This window comes from Camelus dromedarius, chromosome 36 (genome assembly GCF_036321535.1).
Source record: "Camelus dromedarius isolate mCamDro1 chromosome 36, mCamDro1.pat, whole genome shotgun sequence".
NCBI classification, from domain to species: domain Eukaryota; kingdom Metazoa; phylum Chordata; class Mammalia; order Artiodactyla; family Camelidae; genus Camelus; species Camelus dromedarius.
Genome location: NC_087471.1, coordinates 13,514,937 through 13,528,718, shown reverse-complemented (window position 1 = coordinate 13,528,718; position 13,782 = coordinate 13,514,937). Strand labels below are relative to the sequence as shown.

The 13,782-nt window shown below is 57.1% G+C and overlaps 1 non-coding gene across 4 annotated transcripts in view; it reads right to left on the bottom strand.

Moving 5' to 3' along the window:
* Nucleotides 1–13,782, bottom strand: part of LOC105105175 (uncharacterized) — a 113,258-nt gene that overhangs the window by 76,048 nt on the left and 23,428 nt on the right. For all 4 annotated transcript variants that reach the window (XR_010379218.1, XR_010379221.1, XR_010379219.1 and 1 more), the window contains exons 6-7: nucleotides 11,600–11,873; nucleotides 9,557–10,371 (exon numbers count right to left, since the gene is read on the bottom strand). This is a non-coding gene — a transcript (uncharacterized LOC105105175). The remainder of the gene's footprint in view (nucleotides 1–9,556; nucleotides 10,372–11,599; nucleotides 11,874–13,782) is intronic.

The following is a 13,782-nucleotide window of genomic DNA, read 5'->3' as shown; positions in this document are numbered from 1 at the left end:
CTGTGCCTCAGTTTCCCACGTGTCAATGGGTGGCTCCGTGGGGCATCGCACTAAAGGGCTTCATGCAGGCGCTGGCTTCTGGTGAATGCTCAGTCACGGTGGTCCTGAGCCCCCATCCCCTCCCACCTGTACAGCCCCGGCTTCAGGGCACGGGCTGCCTGGGAATGGTCTGGGCCGAGTGTCCTGCGCTGACAGCTCCTTGAGCGGCATCTCAAGGGTAGGAGTCCCCCACGACACCCGCCCCTCAGCCCTCACCTGTGACACTGACAGGACACAGGACTGCGGCCACCTCTCTGGCCAGGACCTCCTTCCAGAGCACAGCACCGAAGCTGTCCTCATCACAGATCTCACAGGGCTCTGCCAAGGGGCCGGGACGTGAGTGGGGGTGGGGACAGGAAGAGGGGTGGGGAGCTGGCAGCAGGGCCAGGAAGGCGAAGACCCCTCCAGGAAACCCACCATCACAAGGGGAAGTCATTTTCCAGGAGAGCTGATCCCCAAGCCCACCCAGTCTTTCAGGAAGCCCCTCCCCAGAGTCCAGCTAAGGGGTGGGGGGACACTCACTGGGACATGGCTGGGTGCTGCATTCTTGGTGCTAATCTTGGGGGCTCTGGCTGGCTGCTCCCCCAAAGAAGGGCCCCAAGCAGGCACGCTCCTGCTGCTGTGTGCCACTCCAACATGACACTGCATCTGCCCCTTGACTCCCAGGCTGCCACTTCAAATCCACTGCATGATGACGCCACACACAGGGATGGGGACAAGGAGGGTGCAGGTCCAGGAGCCACAAGAATGCAGACAGGGATGAAGGGGCAGGAAGCCATAAGAAAGAAACAGAGACCCTGAGAGTGGGAGCCAAGTTCAGCTTGATACAGGATTAAACAAATGCCTCACGTGCACTCATCCCCTCACCATCAACCCACTGCCCCCGGCATCCCCAGGGACACTGCAAGGTCCCACAATGAGCCACCATGGGGTCTAACTCCTCCTTCATGGTTCATGCCCACCAGGTCCCCCACCCACAAGTCCCTTGGCACAGCCCTGACCATGCAGGAAGCAGTCTCAAGTTTCCACCCAGTGGCCCTGGCACTCAGTGCCCCTGTACAAAGGCCCACTGCACTCCTGTGTGCCCTGCTGCTGGCCCGTGAAGCAGCTAGTGGAGCACAGATTACAACTTGTCTTTCAAGGGATGACCCCTCCCATGCAGGGATCTGGGGAACAGAAGCCTGGTGGTCAGGAGGCGAGTGTGGGCCTAGACGGGATTAGTAATGGGGTGTGACGCAGAGGCCGGCTGGGCAGTGAGGGGCAGAGACGCCGGAGAAGTTGGGGCCTGGTGCCTACCTCACTTCACCCTGGAGGCTCGGTGCCCTCCAGCACTGTCTACAGGCAGCTGGGCCAGGGTATCCACTGGCTTTGCATCCAGGTTCCCAGTGTGGGGGCTGGAAACAGAGCTGGAGCCCCAGCTAGGTCTAAAGAGTGAATGAATGAGTGAATAAATATAAGACGCCCACAGCCATCCCAGTGCTGCCTGACACAACAGGGTGATGGGGTGACGGGGTTGAGGATGGTGCTCGGGCTCTCTTTCCTGGGCACAGGTCCTCACGCCCTGCTGCCCTCTCCCGGTGGCCCTCCGTCCAGTTTCCTCTGAGCCTCAGTCTCCTCATCCCGCTCCTGCCCCAGCCATGACCTGTGAGCTTTGTCCTACGCCCTGCAGGAACATCGGGAGTGATCAAGGTCTCGCAGCTGCTGGCGGAGCACCAGGCCAAGCCTCCCCCACACCAAGCAGACTGCTGCTGAGGGCCTCCAGGCCCCTCCGGCCACCCTCCTTCAGCCCTCTCCTGGGTCTTCTCCATCCTGGCCCTGTCCCCCCAGCAATCATGACCTCATGCCCCCAAAGACCTGAATACCTTAGTGGCCCCAGTGCCACCAAGGACACGATGAGGGACAGCCTCTAAGTAAGGGGAGCCATTGAGGAGTGAGCAGTGGAGAGGCCTCACATCTGGGGCCCGCACTTCAGGCTATGTTGATGGGCTCAGGAAGAGGCTGCTTCACCCAGGCTTTCTGTCCAAAAGCCACATTTAAGGTTCCCAGATCACTCCCTCTGTGAGGGACCCTGGTGCCACCATCCTATTTATTCTCAGGGTCGCCCTGAGGCCCCTGCCCTCCCAGCAAAGCAGGGTCAGGGCAAAGTCAACAGGGGCACGCAGCCTCACCAAGCATCTACTGTGGGCCAGGCTCAGGCCGGGCCGGGCACCCTGCATGACGTGGCACCACGTACCAGGAACCAAGGAGATGGCACTGCCAAGGCCCAGCTCTGGGACCCATGCTAGACCTGGGCCACTGTCCCATGCCACCTACTCCCCCGGGGCTGGAGCAGGGGAGCTGGGCTGGCCAAAGGAAGGTCATACCTGGCCCGGCAAGAGGGTTCCCAGTGTCTCTTGGATCTCAGCTTCTCTGTGGCCCCAAGGAGCAGACCCACCTCCTGGGGTGAGAATGAGGACAGCGCAGATCTCAGACGGGCTCTGGAGCCCAAGGGCCAGGGTCACGTGATGGCCCCACCACCCACCACCATGGGCCCATCATGTACATCCCACCCTGGCCTGACACCTCTCCTCTGAGGACAGACTGATGCCTGAAATGGCTGGGAGACGACACGTGTGGGCACATCACTGGGATCACAGTTGATCCCAGGGAACCCACTTTGATGGGCAGCAGGTTCAGTGTCCAGGTACTCTGCTCTGGAGAGGGCAACTAGAGAGGTGCAGAGCCTCCTCCCAGTGGTCCCCGTGCCTGTGCTGGTAACTGACCATCAATGAGGGCCTGATGAATGAACTGGAGGCTAGGAAGGGACACCCCTAACCCTAACTCTCCCAATTTGGAAGGCGGGGCTCCTTCTCCCTGCTGAGTTATGTAGCAACTGAGAATTCCACACCCCCCACGCCCTTGCAGAAGCTTCCCCTCCCCCCTCACAAAGCCCACCTTCCATGGGTCCCACTGTCCCCTGAAGCCAGAGAAGCAGAACACCTCAGCCACATAAGAGACAAGTAGGAGGGGTGGCTCCAACCTTACTGGGGTGGGCGTGCACCATGCTTGACCCCTGAGCTCCCAGCTGTGCAGCAGAGGCCCAGGGAGGACTTGGCAAAGAGGGCCGCAGGGCGGGGGCAGGGCTGAGCTCTGCATGGACCCTGACTCTGGGGGGCCGAAGGGCTGGCTCTGAGCCCCATTCTGGGTCTGGGCGCGATGCCTTGTGATCCCACAAGGGAGGCAGCCTCTCTGCTCTCATTGTTCAGATGGGATGACACGAGCCTGCCCACGTGAAGCAATGCCTGCTTCCCTTCCCCCATTGAGGAGGAGGCCGAGTGGGACTGGGCCCCACACACTTCAAGGAAGGTTGCTCCCCCCAAGGTTGGCTCTCTGGGGAGCATCCTGGGCAAGGGAGTCCTGACTCCCCCCTGCACCTGCTCTGTGCTGGTCACCTCAGTACACAGAAGCCTTGAGTCTCAGTCCACCCAGGAACCAAATGCTCACCCCACGTACAGCAGAGACAACTAGGCTCAAAGAGGCATGGTCCAGACAGCCAGGAGGGTCTGCCCTGGAGACGGCATGGAGGCCCAAGTCTCAGAAGACAGGTGAAGACGCGGTCTCAAGGATACTGCACAAATATGACTTCACTTTGAACTGGGAATGTCGTGCAAGGACCCTGGGGGCGCAGGAGAAGGGGAGCAGACCAGAGCCTGAGGGAAGGCGGGGAGCCCCAAGACTGCCTCTGTGCCCTCGGGACAGGGCAGGTGAGCAGCTCTGAAGGTATGACAGCCGAGGCTGCCCAGACATCGGGCCTTCATCGCTGCCACCTCACTCAGGTGATCACAACAGCCCCATGACCACGCCCGTTTGGTGGATACAGACAGAGCCCAACTTATCCACCAGGCTGACAAGGAGAGGAGCTGGGATCAAACCCAGGATCAGATTCCAAGTGCTCCGCTCGCTGGCCCCTAGACTAAGGCTGCCTGCCAAAACCAACCACAGGGCCCCCCGCCTGGCACTCTAGACCTCAGTGGTCTCCCCTGCTGAGCCATCCCATCCCATCACTCTGAAACAAAGGGACAGAGGTCTGGGGTCCAGGAAACAGCACTGGTAGCAGGGCCTGGGTGGGCACGTCCTGCCCATTCCCCTTGCTGCCCCAACCCAGGTCCCAAGTGGAAGCCTGAGTGACATGGAACCTGGCAGTGGGTGGGAGAGAGAGGATGTCACTTGGTTCCCATGGCAACTGCTGCAGAGCTCAGTCTTTCAGATAGACTCAGGTAAGTCCTCAGCTGCTAAAACACCCATTATTTCAGGGCTGGTTACCTCGGTGACCCAGGTGGTGAGGATGTGGTGGGAGGAGGGGGCGGAAAGGAGGGGTCAGATCAAGAGATCCCAGGCAGGGGGCCACCGACTCAGAGAACAGACTGCCCCCCAGGCCTAGACATGACCCTGGTCACACACTGAGCCTTGATCTGCATCACAGACTGACTTCTGATCCTGGACACAAGGTGCCTGGCCCCCCTCACAGACAAGCCCTGATCCAGGTCACAGACTGCATACCGAACTTGGCTGCACTTCCATCACGGAGGTACACTCAGCGAGTGGTGGCTGCTCCCCATCTTGTACTGACCCCTGATCCAAGTCACAGACTGCCCCTTGACCTTGGCCAAGCTCCCACCATGGAGGAACACTCAGCAAGTGGTGGCTTCTATTTCTGTTATCGTTGTTGTATCTTTAACGTGAGTCCCACTCACAGTTGACCCCTGACGAGTGTTATTCAGACCAATGCAACCACAACCGGGGGAGTCCCCGCAAGGACTCCTGGGGCCCGCAGAGCTGGGCAGAGGCTCTCAGGACCCCCTTTGCTGGGTGGCCACAGGGCTCCTGGGCTGGGTGGGCTATAAGGGGGCGGCAGAGGAGTGGGCAAGGCTGGGGGGTGGGCTGCCCCTCCAGGCCCAGAAGGAAGCAGCCATTCTTCCCTGGCTCAGTGTCCCGTCTGGAAGCCTCATTTCCATCTCATTACAGGATGAATAGAGCCAATTAATGGCAACCAGGCAACCTTGGCCACCCAGGAGAGAGGGCACATGGTGAGGGCTCCCAGCCTCCTTCCACCCTGGCGTACCAGCCTGGAGGCTGTGGCCTCCCTGGCCCCTGTGGCCCCAGAAGGCCAGGATGAGGGTCCTGGGAGAGGCCCGCATCCTGCTAGGCCTTCCTGCTTCCTGGGCAGAGCTCTCCCCAGCCCAGCAGATGGGCCAGCAGAGGCAGTGGGTCAGCCCCTGTCCATTCCTGCCCTGCCCTAGCCCACCAGGCCGGTTCTCCAGGCATCCAGGGCATGCTCCAGGGCCTCTGAAGTTAGGGCTTGTCCTGGGGCATGGGAGTTCCTCCTCAGCCCCCTGCATGGATGTCCAAATGAGGACCACAGGGAACAGGACAGCTCTCTGAATTCCCCCACCCAGTCCCCAGTCACCTCCACTCCAGCCCCCATAGGTCCTGACTTGACCCATCTGGCCAGGGGTAGGAAAACACAGAGAACACTACCATGAGAGAGAGGGGGACATGGAGCTGAGAGCCCGGGGGAGTGGGAGGGCGGCTGCAGAGGGGCCGCCAGGCAAGGGTGGAGGTGGAGGAGAGGGGACAGTTGCTCTGGCCAGAGAAACACTTGCCAGACAGATATGTGGCCATGTGGCATCTGGACAGGCCGGGTGGTGGCAGTGCTGAAAAGAGGCCACGTGTTAGCCTGGGCCTCCTGCTGACTCCCAGCTTGGCTGGGGGTGGAGGGACACAGGTGACACAGCCTCCTCTAGGCAGTATGAGGGGCAAAGATCCCTGGCACAGGCTCAGACAGCAAGAACTGGGACAAGCACCTGCCTAGCTCAGCTGTGTGTCTTCTGAATGACTGCTGGACCTCTCTGGTCTGCGTGCCACCCCACCCTGACACACATGCATGTACACACACACACACACACACACACACACTCCCAGTAGAGTGCTCTGCAGGAGACACCCCAGGTGGGACCACCAGCTGTCAAGAGCTGGCTCTGCCCTGTCTCTCCCTTACAAGCTGTGTGACCTTAACTGCTGTTTAACCTCTCTGTGCCTCATTCCGCTACATAAGCATTAATGCAGGACCTGCTGTGTACCGGGTTTCATCAGCCAGCAGAGCAAACTCCCCTACCCTGTTGCGAGGTACATCGTGGAAGGACAGAGAATAAGGACACAGGAAATTACCCAGCGTTCACAGGCGATGCCGTGTGGGAGGAGAAAAAGACACGGGATATGGTGAGAGCGCGGCTGGGGCTGCTGCCACTTGAAGCAGCATGGTCAGAGGGTCAGGGCGGCCAGGGCATGAGCAAGCTGAGGGAAGGGGCCCTGTGGGCATGTGGGGAAGAGTGTTCCAGAGGGGGGAACAGCCCATGCAAAGGCCCTGCGCAGATGGCCGCCTGGCTGGGGAGCCAACCCCCAGGCTGCTGGGAGGAGTAAACTGGTTGACAGGTGGTGCTTCCTGCACAAAGGAGACAGTCAAATGCAGCTGCGGTCACCACCACCAAGATGATTTTCATTCCCAAGGTCTCAAAGCATCAAGGCCTTCGGAGTCCCAGGCACGTGCATGGCGGTCTGAGCTGACCCTGGGCCCGGGTGACCGTGTCCTGTCCTGCAGCCGAGCTCCCCGCTTCACACTGTGGCAGCCGCAGCCCTCAGGCCCTGCAAGCTGTCTTCCCCCAAGGCCCCCAGCCCTGCCACACAGCCTTGACACGCACTTTGCCACAACTACTGAAATCGGCCTACACACACACTCATACACAGTGGATGCGAGTACCTCCCACGCTCACACACATGCACAGGAGAATGCAATGCACACGCACACATACTGACATGCTGGAAGGGGGCAGGCGTGAACCGTGTGCACACGTGTGCCCCATGCACTGCACACATGCACACACACCCCTTGCCCACACTACGTTGGCAATGCACCTGTGAATGTGCACACACGTGCAGTGTACACACGCACGCACAGTACTTGTAAACATGGATGTGTGAAGACAGACATGCTCGGAAAACACACAGCACACGTACACACTCATGGATGCAGGAGCACAAATACGTTCACACACACACAGGCACAGTTCTGCCCGCCCCCTTCCGGCACCACTCCCCAGCATTTCCATTCTCAGAATCTCTGCGCACGGCCATGGTACCCAACCCCATCTCCTAACCTCCCTCTCTCTGCCCCAGCCCTCCAGATTCCCTACCAGATAATGAACAAAGATACAGGTGACTTTTCATCAGTAACATTGCTTAGAAACACTTTCACCCCGGTTCTCATTCCTCATGACAATCAAGGAAAAAGATGTTTTTACTCTCAGTTTTAAAGACGAGGGGTCTGAGGGAATGGAGGAGCTGATGGGTTGGGCCCAGGGACACTCACTGCGTATGTGTCAGGCTGGGATTTGAACCTGACCTGGTCCTATCCAGGGGCACTAGGTCCCAGAGCTCCCTCCTCCAACGACATTTCCACAGGATGACCCATGGGCCTCTCACAACCAAGCCCACTCTGACCTCCGAATCGTCCTCCCCAGCCCATTCCTCCCACTGCTTCAGCACCTTGGCTGACATCCTCAGTCTCAGCCAGGAATCTGGGAGTGGTCCACCCACCTCCTTCCTCCATGTCCACATCCTTTGCATCCACAAGTTCATCAGCTCCACCCCTACCCCTCAGACCCTGCTCCTTTCTCCAGACTGGGCCAGCTTTCTGCAGCATCAACAGCACACATGTCACACCAGCCCTGCCTTCTTGATCTTCTCCAGAGAGCTCTGCACCACTGGGTCTACCCAGTCTCTCCTCAGCACACTCCCTGCCCTGATGCTAACACAGACCAGCTCCAGTGTGGGCCAGGCCCCAGGGCCATCATGTCTGCTGTGACCCAGCAGTCCACAAAGCAGGTGGCATTTTGCCAGCAAAGACACTGAGGCTCAGGGAGCAGGTGACCACTGGGGTGTTGCCGGGTAAGATGTACAGCCAAGCCACTGCCCACCTGGTCCTCCTGCACCCTCCCACCTCCAAAACCAGCCACTGCCCTGCATCTCTGCTCCCTGAAAGACCCGTCTATAGTCTGTTCCATTCACCTCCTCCCTACCCGCTGAGGACCACTCCCGTCAGCATGCCAGCCTGGGGGAAGGAGGGGGAGCTGCCCCAGCCAAGGTCACAGTGCCCAGCCTGAAGAGCCCTGGGGGCCCTGATCCCTGATGGGAGACGGGGATTTTCTGATGTTTCCTGGATGCCACACCTGCACCCCTTCCCGGGGCTCTGGCCACTTCTTCCCTCCTCTCCTGATCCTCTCCAGCACCTCGCTGCTTCACAGACACTTCTAATCTGGGGTCCTCTCCCTGGGCCATCAATAGAAACAGGTCTAGAATAACCAGCTTCCTTTGTAACCCCACTTAGCTTATGCTATGCCTCTGCAAAGGCTATTCTGTGGAACCCATCAGTGCCACTGGCTCAGGAAAGGCCAAGGGCCCTGGACCACATCACCTGGCCCTGTGATGGCCAGTCGGCATGAACACCGAAGCCTAGCCTGGCACCTGCTGCTCTTCTGCCCTGGCTAAGGCTCCAGCCTCCTACAACATCCTGGGCTTTCTGCAAAGGGGGGCTCCCCACCTGCCCTGCTGCCATGGAGGCCCGGCCAGGTTCCCAGCCCACTGCTCATGCCCTCCTGTAGGAGTGGCCTTCTCACCAAGGAAACCAAACAACAAAAAAGGTGGACTGTGCCCCAGCCCCTCCTTGCTGGGACCCGCCCAGCACACAGGTACCCCCGCCTTTGCCTCCGACACCCACAGGGCTTGCCCACACCTCTTCCAGCATCTTGAACACGGCCCCCTGAACAAGACAGCCACTGACTCCGGATGACACACAGCAGGGACACTCCCACCCTTCACCTGACCCCTGCTTCTTGTATGGCTGCTAATGCCTTCCCCCTCCAACCAGGAAGGCAGCTCCAGGACACAAAGGACCTTCCTTGCGCCCCTTCACTGCACCTCGCCCCTGGCACCAGAACACTTCGCAGGCACTGGGTAACTAGATGCTCGGTAAGGATTTGCGCAGCCACAACACGTGCAAACCCCGAAGGACATCTCCTGACCACACTTCCCGACAGCCCACTCTCATTTTTTCTCCCAAGTCCCAGGAGGTCCCTGCAGACCCTGGCCACAGGCCACAGCAGCCTGCTGACCCATAAGAAGCATCCTACCTGCAAACGAGGAGGGACCTCCCCCAGCCAGAAATGAAAAGCTCCCTCATCCCGGGAGAAACCAGACCCATCCTGCCCTGAACACTCAACAAGCACCTCCCAGTGTGCCGGCACCACGCCTGGCCCTGGGACCACAGGCAAGCACCCCAGGACCCTATTCTCACAGTGCAACTGGCTTCCCTGAGGGTGCCCTCAGGGACAGATGGCCAGGGCAGGCCTGAAGAGGACACCCTCTCTTCCCTGCCCTCTGCCCAGAGGGCTGCCCCCTGGGCCTCTCCCCACCGGTCACTTACCTGGAGTGCATCCCCGCCCTGGTCCTGGGTCAGGCTAGTGAGGCAGTTCTCAGGGCCACCAGCCATGTCACTGGAGCTGCCGTTGCCCGTGACCAGGTGCTCCACGGAGAAGTCATTGCTGGAGTAGGAGGGCCCCACTCTGGGGCCTGCAGACACTGTCCTGGGGTGGCTGCTGTCCCTTTATCTGCAGGAACTGCTTGCTGGCCTGCAGGAAGGCCAGGGGCCCCAAAGGGTCACAGAGCCTCAGCACCTCGTCACAGCTCTCCCTGCCCAGGTAGGTGCGTGTGGACTCCACAAAGGAGTCAAACTGGTAGGTGCGGATGCGGGCGGGGCTGCTGCAGGTGGTGCCTCGGCCACCCTCATGTAGAGCTTGCGGTGGTGCGGGTCTGGGTTGCGCAGCATCCAGGAGCAGCATGAGATGCTGGCAAGGAACTCAGCAGTTGCCAAGAAGTACCCCAAGAACTTGCCCAGCATCAGCGTGGGACATGGCTCAGCCCCAGGAACCACGTCTGCCCCCAAGGACACACGCTCCTGGTGCCCCAGCAGCAGCAACAGCAGGGGATGGAAAATCCAATGGGTGCCTGGGGCAGTGCCTGGCCCCTCATCCTAGCTGGAGGGGCTGCCAGGGTTCCACGGGCTGGGCAGGAAGGCACGGGCCAATCCTCGGCATGCCAGGATCCAGAGGCAAGGCTGGGGCCAGGTCACAGGGACTCTGAGCCGAGGCAGGAGAAAAAGAGGGCTTCAGATGACCAAGAGGGAAGCAGTGGCTCCTAACATCCAGGGCCTGGACGCCGGCCTGGGGCTGCCAGCAGCGGCTGAAAGAGAAACCAGAAGAGGGGACTGTGAGCCCCATGGGGAGGCTGGGACTCGGACATGCTGGGGGCAGTGCCTACCCCAAGCTTGGGGCCCTGACACAGGCTCTGGCCCTGTTCTCAAGCACCTGCTCTGTGCACCTGTTTGCCACCTGCCAGTGTGTTCACCTGCAAGGGCAGGAGGTGACAGGAAGCCAAGGGCCTGGCAAGCCCTCTCCCACCTAGGCCTGGGTGGGAGCAGTGGACAGCCCCAGCCAGGGCCACATGCAACAGTAGCCTTGGCTGTGCCCATCTGGATGGACAGACTAGCATGGCCCCGTGGGCTCTGGGCCTGCCTGCAAGCCCCATGGTGGTCATGGGGGTCATTACCATTCTGGGCCTCTGTGGCCTCTCTGACCTTACCCCTCCCCAACCCCATCTTTCAGGGAAGGATCTACAAACCCAGCCAAAGGGGATGCAAGACAGCGGGGCAGAGGAGAAAGGTCATTCCAGGCATCTCCCAGCCCCGCTGCAGCCCCACTCTCTGAACCTGAGCCCATGTCAGTGCAGAGACCCCTCCCACCTCTGCCTCCTCACATCAAGAGTGACCTACTCTTTAGAGGATGAGGGTGGGGTCAGACCTCAGTCTCTGGCTGTGACTTTGACATCCAACTGCCTCCTCTGCCCCACCCACCCCGCTGCCTGTCACATGACCCCTCAGGTGCCCCTTCAGTCTCCCACCTGCACTCCTGCCAGGAAGCTCCCTTCCTCCCCTTAACCCCTCCAGACTCTCCTGGAGCTAAAGCCTGGACACACCACTGCCTCCTGCCTTGGCCAGGCCGGCACTGTTACCCTCCCCTCATTTCAAGGTGAAGAAACTGAGGCTCAGACAGGGTCACAGTGAGGAGGCGGGAGTACCCACACCTGAACTCACAGACTGACGCCAATCTCGTGACCCTGGGATGACCCGCCCTGCTCAGGGAGAGGGTGCTGGCCGTGTGCCAACCGCTCACACCCGGGGGGGGGGGGGGGCTCCTGGCCCGGGTGAGCAGGGATGCAGCAGAGCTGTCCTGGCCTCAGGAAGCCAGCACCACCTACCCTGGACTCGCCCCCACATGAACCCTGGGAAGTTCCTTCTGCCTCTTACCTCAGTTTTCCTACCCTTCCTAAAGTCCCTGGCCAGCCATCGCCCCATGCAGAGCTAGGCCAGCAGCTGGAGAAGGGAGACTGAAGTCTGCACCCTAGTGCCCACCTGGCCTCCTGGTGCCAGCACCTCTGCTCTGCTGTCCGTGCACATGCCGGCCTCCTGCCCACAGGGACTCGTTGCTTCTTGCTGCCTTGGCCCAGCAGTGACCCAAGGTCGGTCACTGTTCTGCAGTTCCCTCCTGGCATCCTTCCTGACAGGTCTTCTAGGCACAGCAGGAGCTGGGCGTGGGTGGCCTCCTGGTTAAGAAGGCACCATGAACCTCCCCTTTCTTTTCTAATAGAAAGGCAGTGACTTCATGAAGTTGATACTTCCGGGTAATCTAGGAAATAAAAGATAAATCTTCACAAATCCTGTTCCTGGAGTCTGAAGATCCTATTAAGATGGGGAAAAAAAATCTTGATAATAAATAATGAATTCAAACCCTAGTAGTACACTACACTTTATAGTATCGTGTGCAAACATCTGACTTTCCAGTCTTTGAGTGGCCCATTTGGGACACTAACTGAACCAGGGTCATTCATTTTTTTCCACTTTTTTATTTTAAAAGTTGTTATGCACCTGAATTATGTGTATCCATGACACAAAAGGTAACATGAACATATAAACAATAATAGTATACACCAGAAATTGACAAGTATAACTGTACACAAAATATTTAGAAAATGACAATGACACTACTAGCTTGTGGAACCGAATAAAAATTCATAAACTAAGAGTTTCTAGTGAGTAAAGAAGAAATACCGATTAAGCTACAATAAAACAAAGTAGTACAGAAAACAATGTCATAGAAAAAAACAACAGAGAAACAACAGAAGTTTTAAAAAATCCCCAATTAGTCTCTGAAAAGATTAATAAAGTAGAATAATACTTTCCTACTAAGAAAAAAGAGAAGCACACATAACATATTAACAGGTTAACACTTTTAAGTCAGCCCATTTATAAATCTCCGCCATCTGTGACGCCTTCCTGTCTGCCCCTTACCCGCACACTCAGACAAACTGTGTTGTTACTTCTACGTCCATGTTCTCATACGCCCACTCCTTTCACCCCGGGGGCCCTTCCACACCTCGACTGCACTCCTGCAGCCGCCCCTACGTTACACTGTCCAAATCTTGCCTTCCTCATTCCCTTTTATACCAATACTAGAGCTCTCTTCAACACAAAGCCAAACACATCAGTCTCACTCACAAAAGCCATCAAAGACGTCTATTTTTTTAAAAGCAGAATGTCAGCCAACCTCTGACCCTAAGTAAACACAGGAAACATTCTGCTACACCTTCTCACCTCCCACTCCTATCACTGGGTCATCTCCTACTCCCCGAGGGGACCAGCCAGGAGCTTTCACGATCATGTTCCCCTCAGCCTACAGGACACTTCCCTTGCTTCTGCCTCTCAAATTCCTATTCATCATTCCAGTCTTAGTTAGTTTCAACGTCACATCTTCCATGAAAGTACCTCTGATCCATCAGTTACAAATAATTCCCTAATTTCCCACAATCCTTTGCCACTCTCACTGTACCTCTTTTGTAAAACACAATTCTACCTGCATTAGAAGTTTTAATTTACATTATCTGTCTCCTTCAAGAGACTGCAGTTCTTTGGGTGATGACTGTGTTTCAGCCAACTGTGTGTAACCCTTAGGAACTAGGACAGTGTCCTGTAATTAGCAAATACTCCAGAACTCTTAAGTGTACAGTCAGAACTGGGTCTGACAGTAAATGATAATTATGAGACTATTACTGAGAAATTTATCTTCACTGGAATTCAACAAACTGACTTTTCCAGACATATCACCCACAAATCACTATAGCGATCTTGGGGAAGCATTACTCTACCTACATTTCCCTCAATCTTTCATGTAATGTCTGCAGAAATTACTTTCATAACAATAAATTGAAAAATAAAAATGCAATAAATGCAACAAACCTAACAGCAAATTGGCTGAACACATACTGACAGTACAAAAATAGTAATTAAGATTTAGCTGAACTAAACATGAAAAAGCCAACCAAGCATTTATGGAAGTTCCAAAAATAAATAATCTACACAGAATTAGGATAAAGGTATTTAAAGGAATGTGTAGGCTAAGGAGTCAAAGAAACGTATCAGTGTGTTAAAAGGGTAAAACTACCCTTTTAACTAAAATCACCTACCAAGTGATTCTCTGAACCTCAGGAGGGCTATTTGAAAATATCAAGTCATAGGAAAACAATCCAATTCAAAAGTGG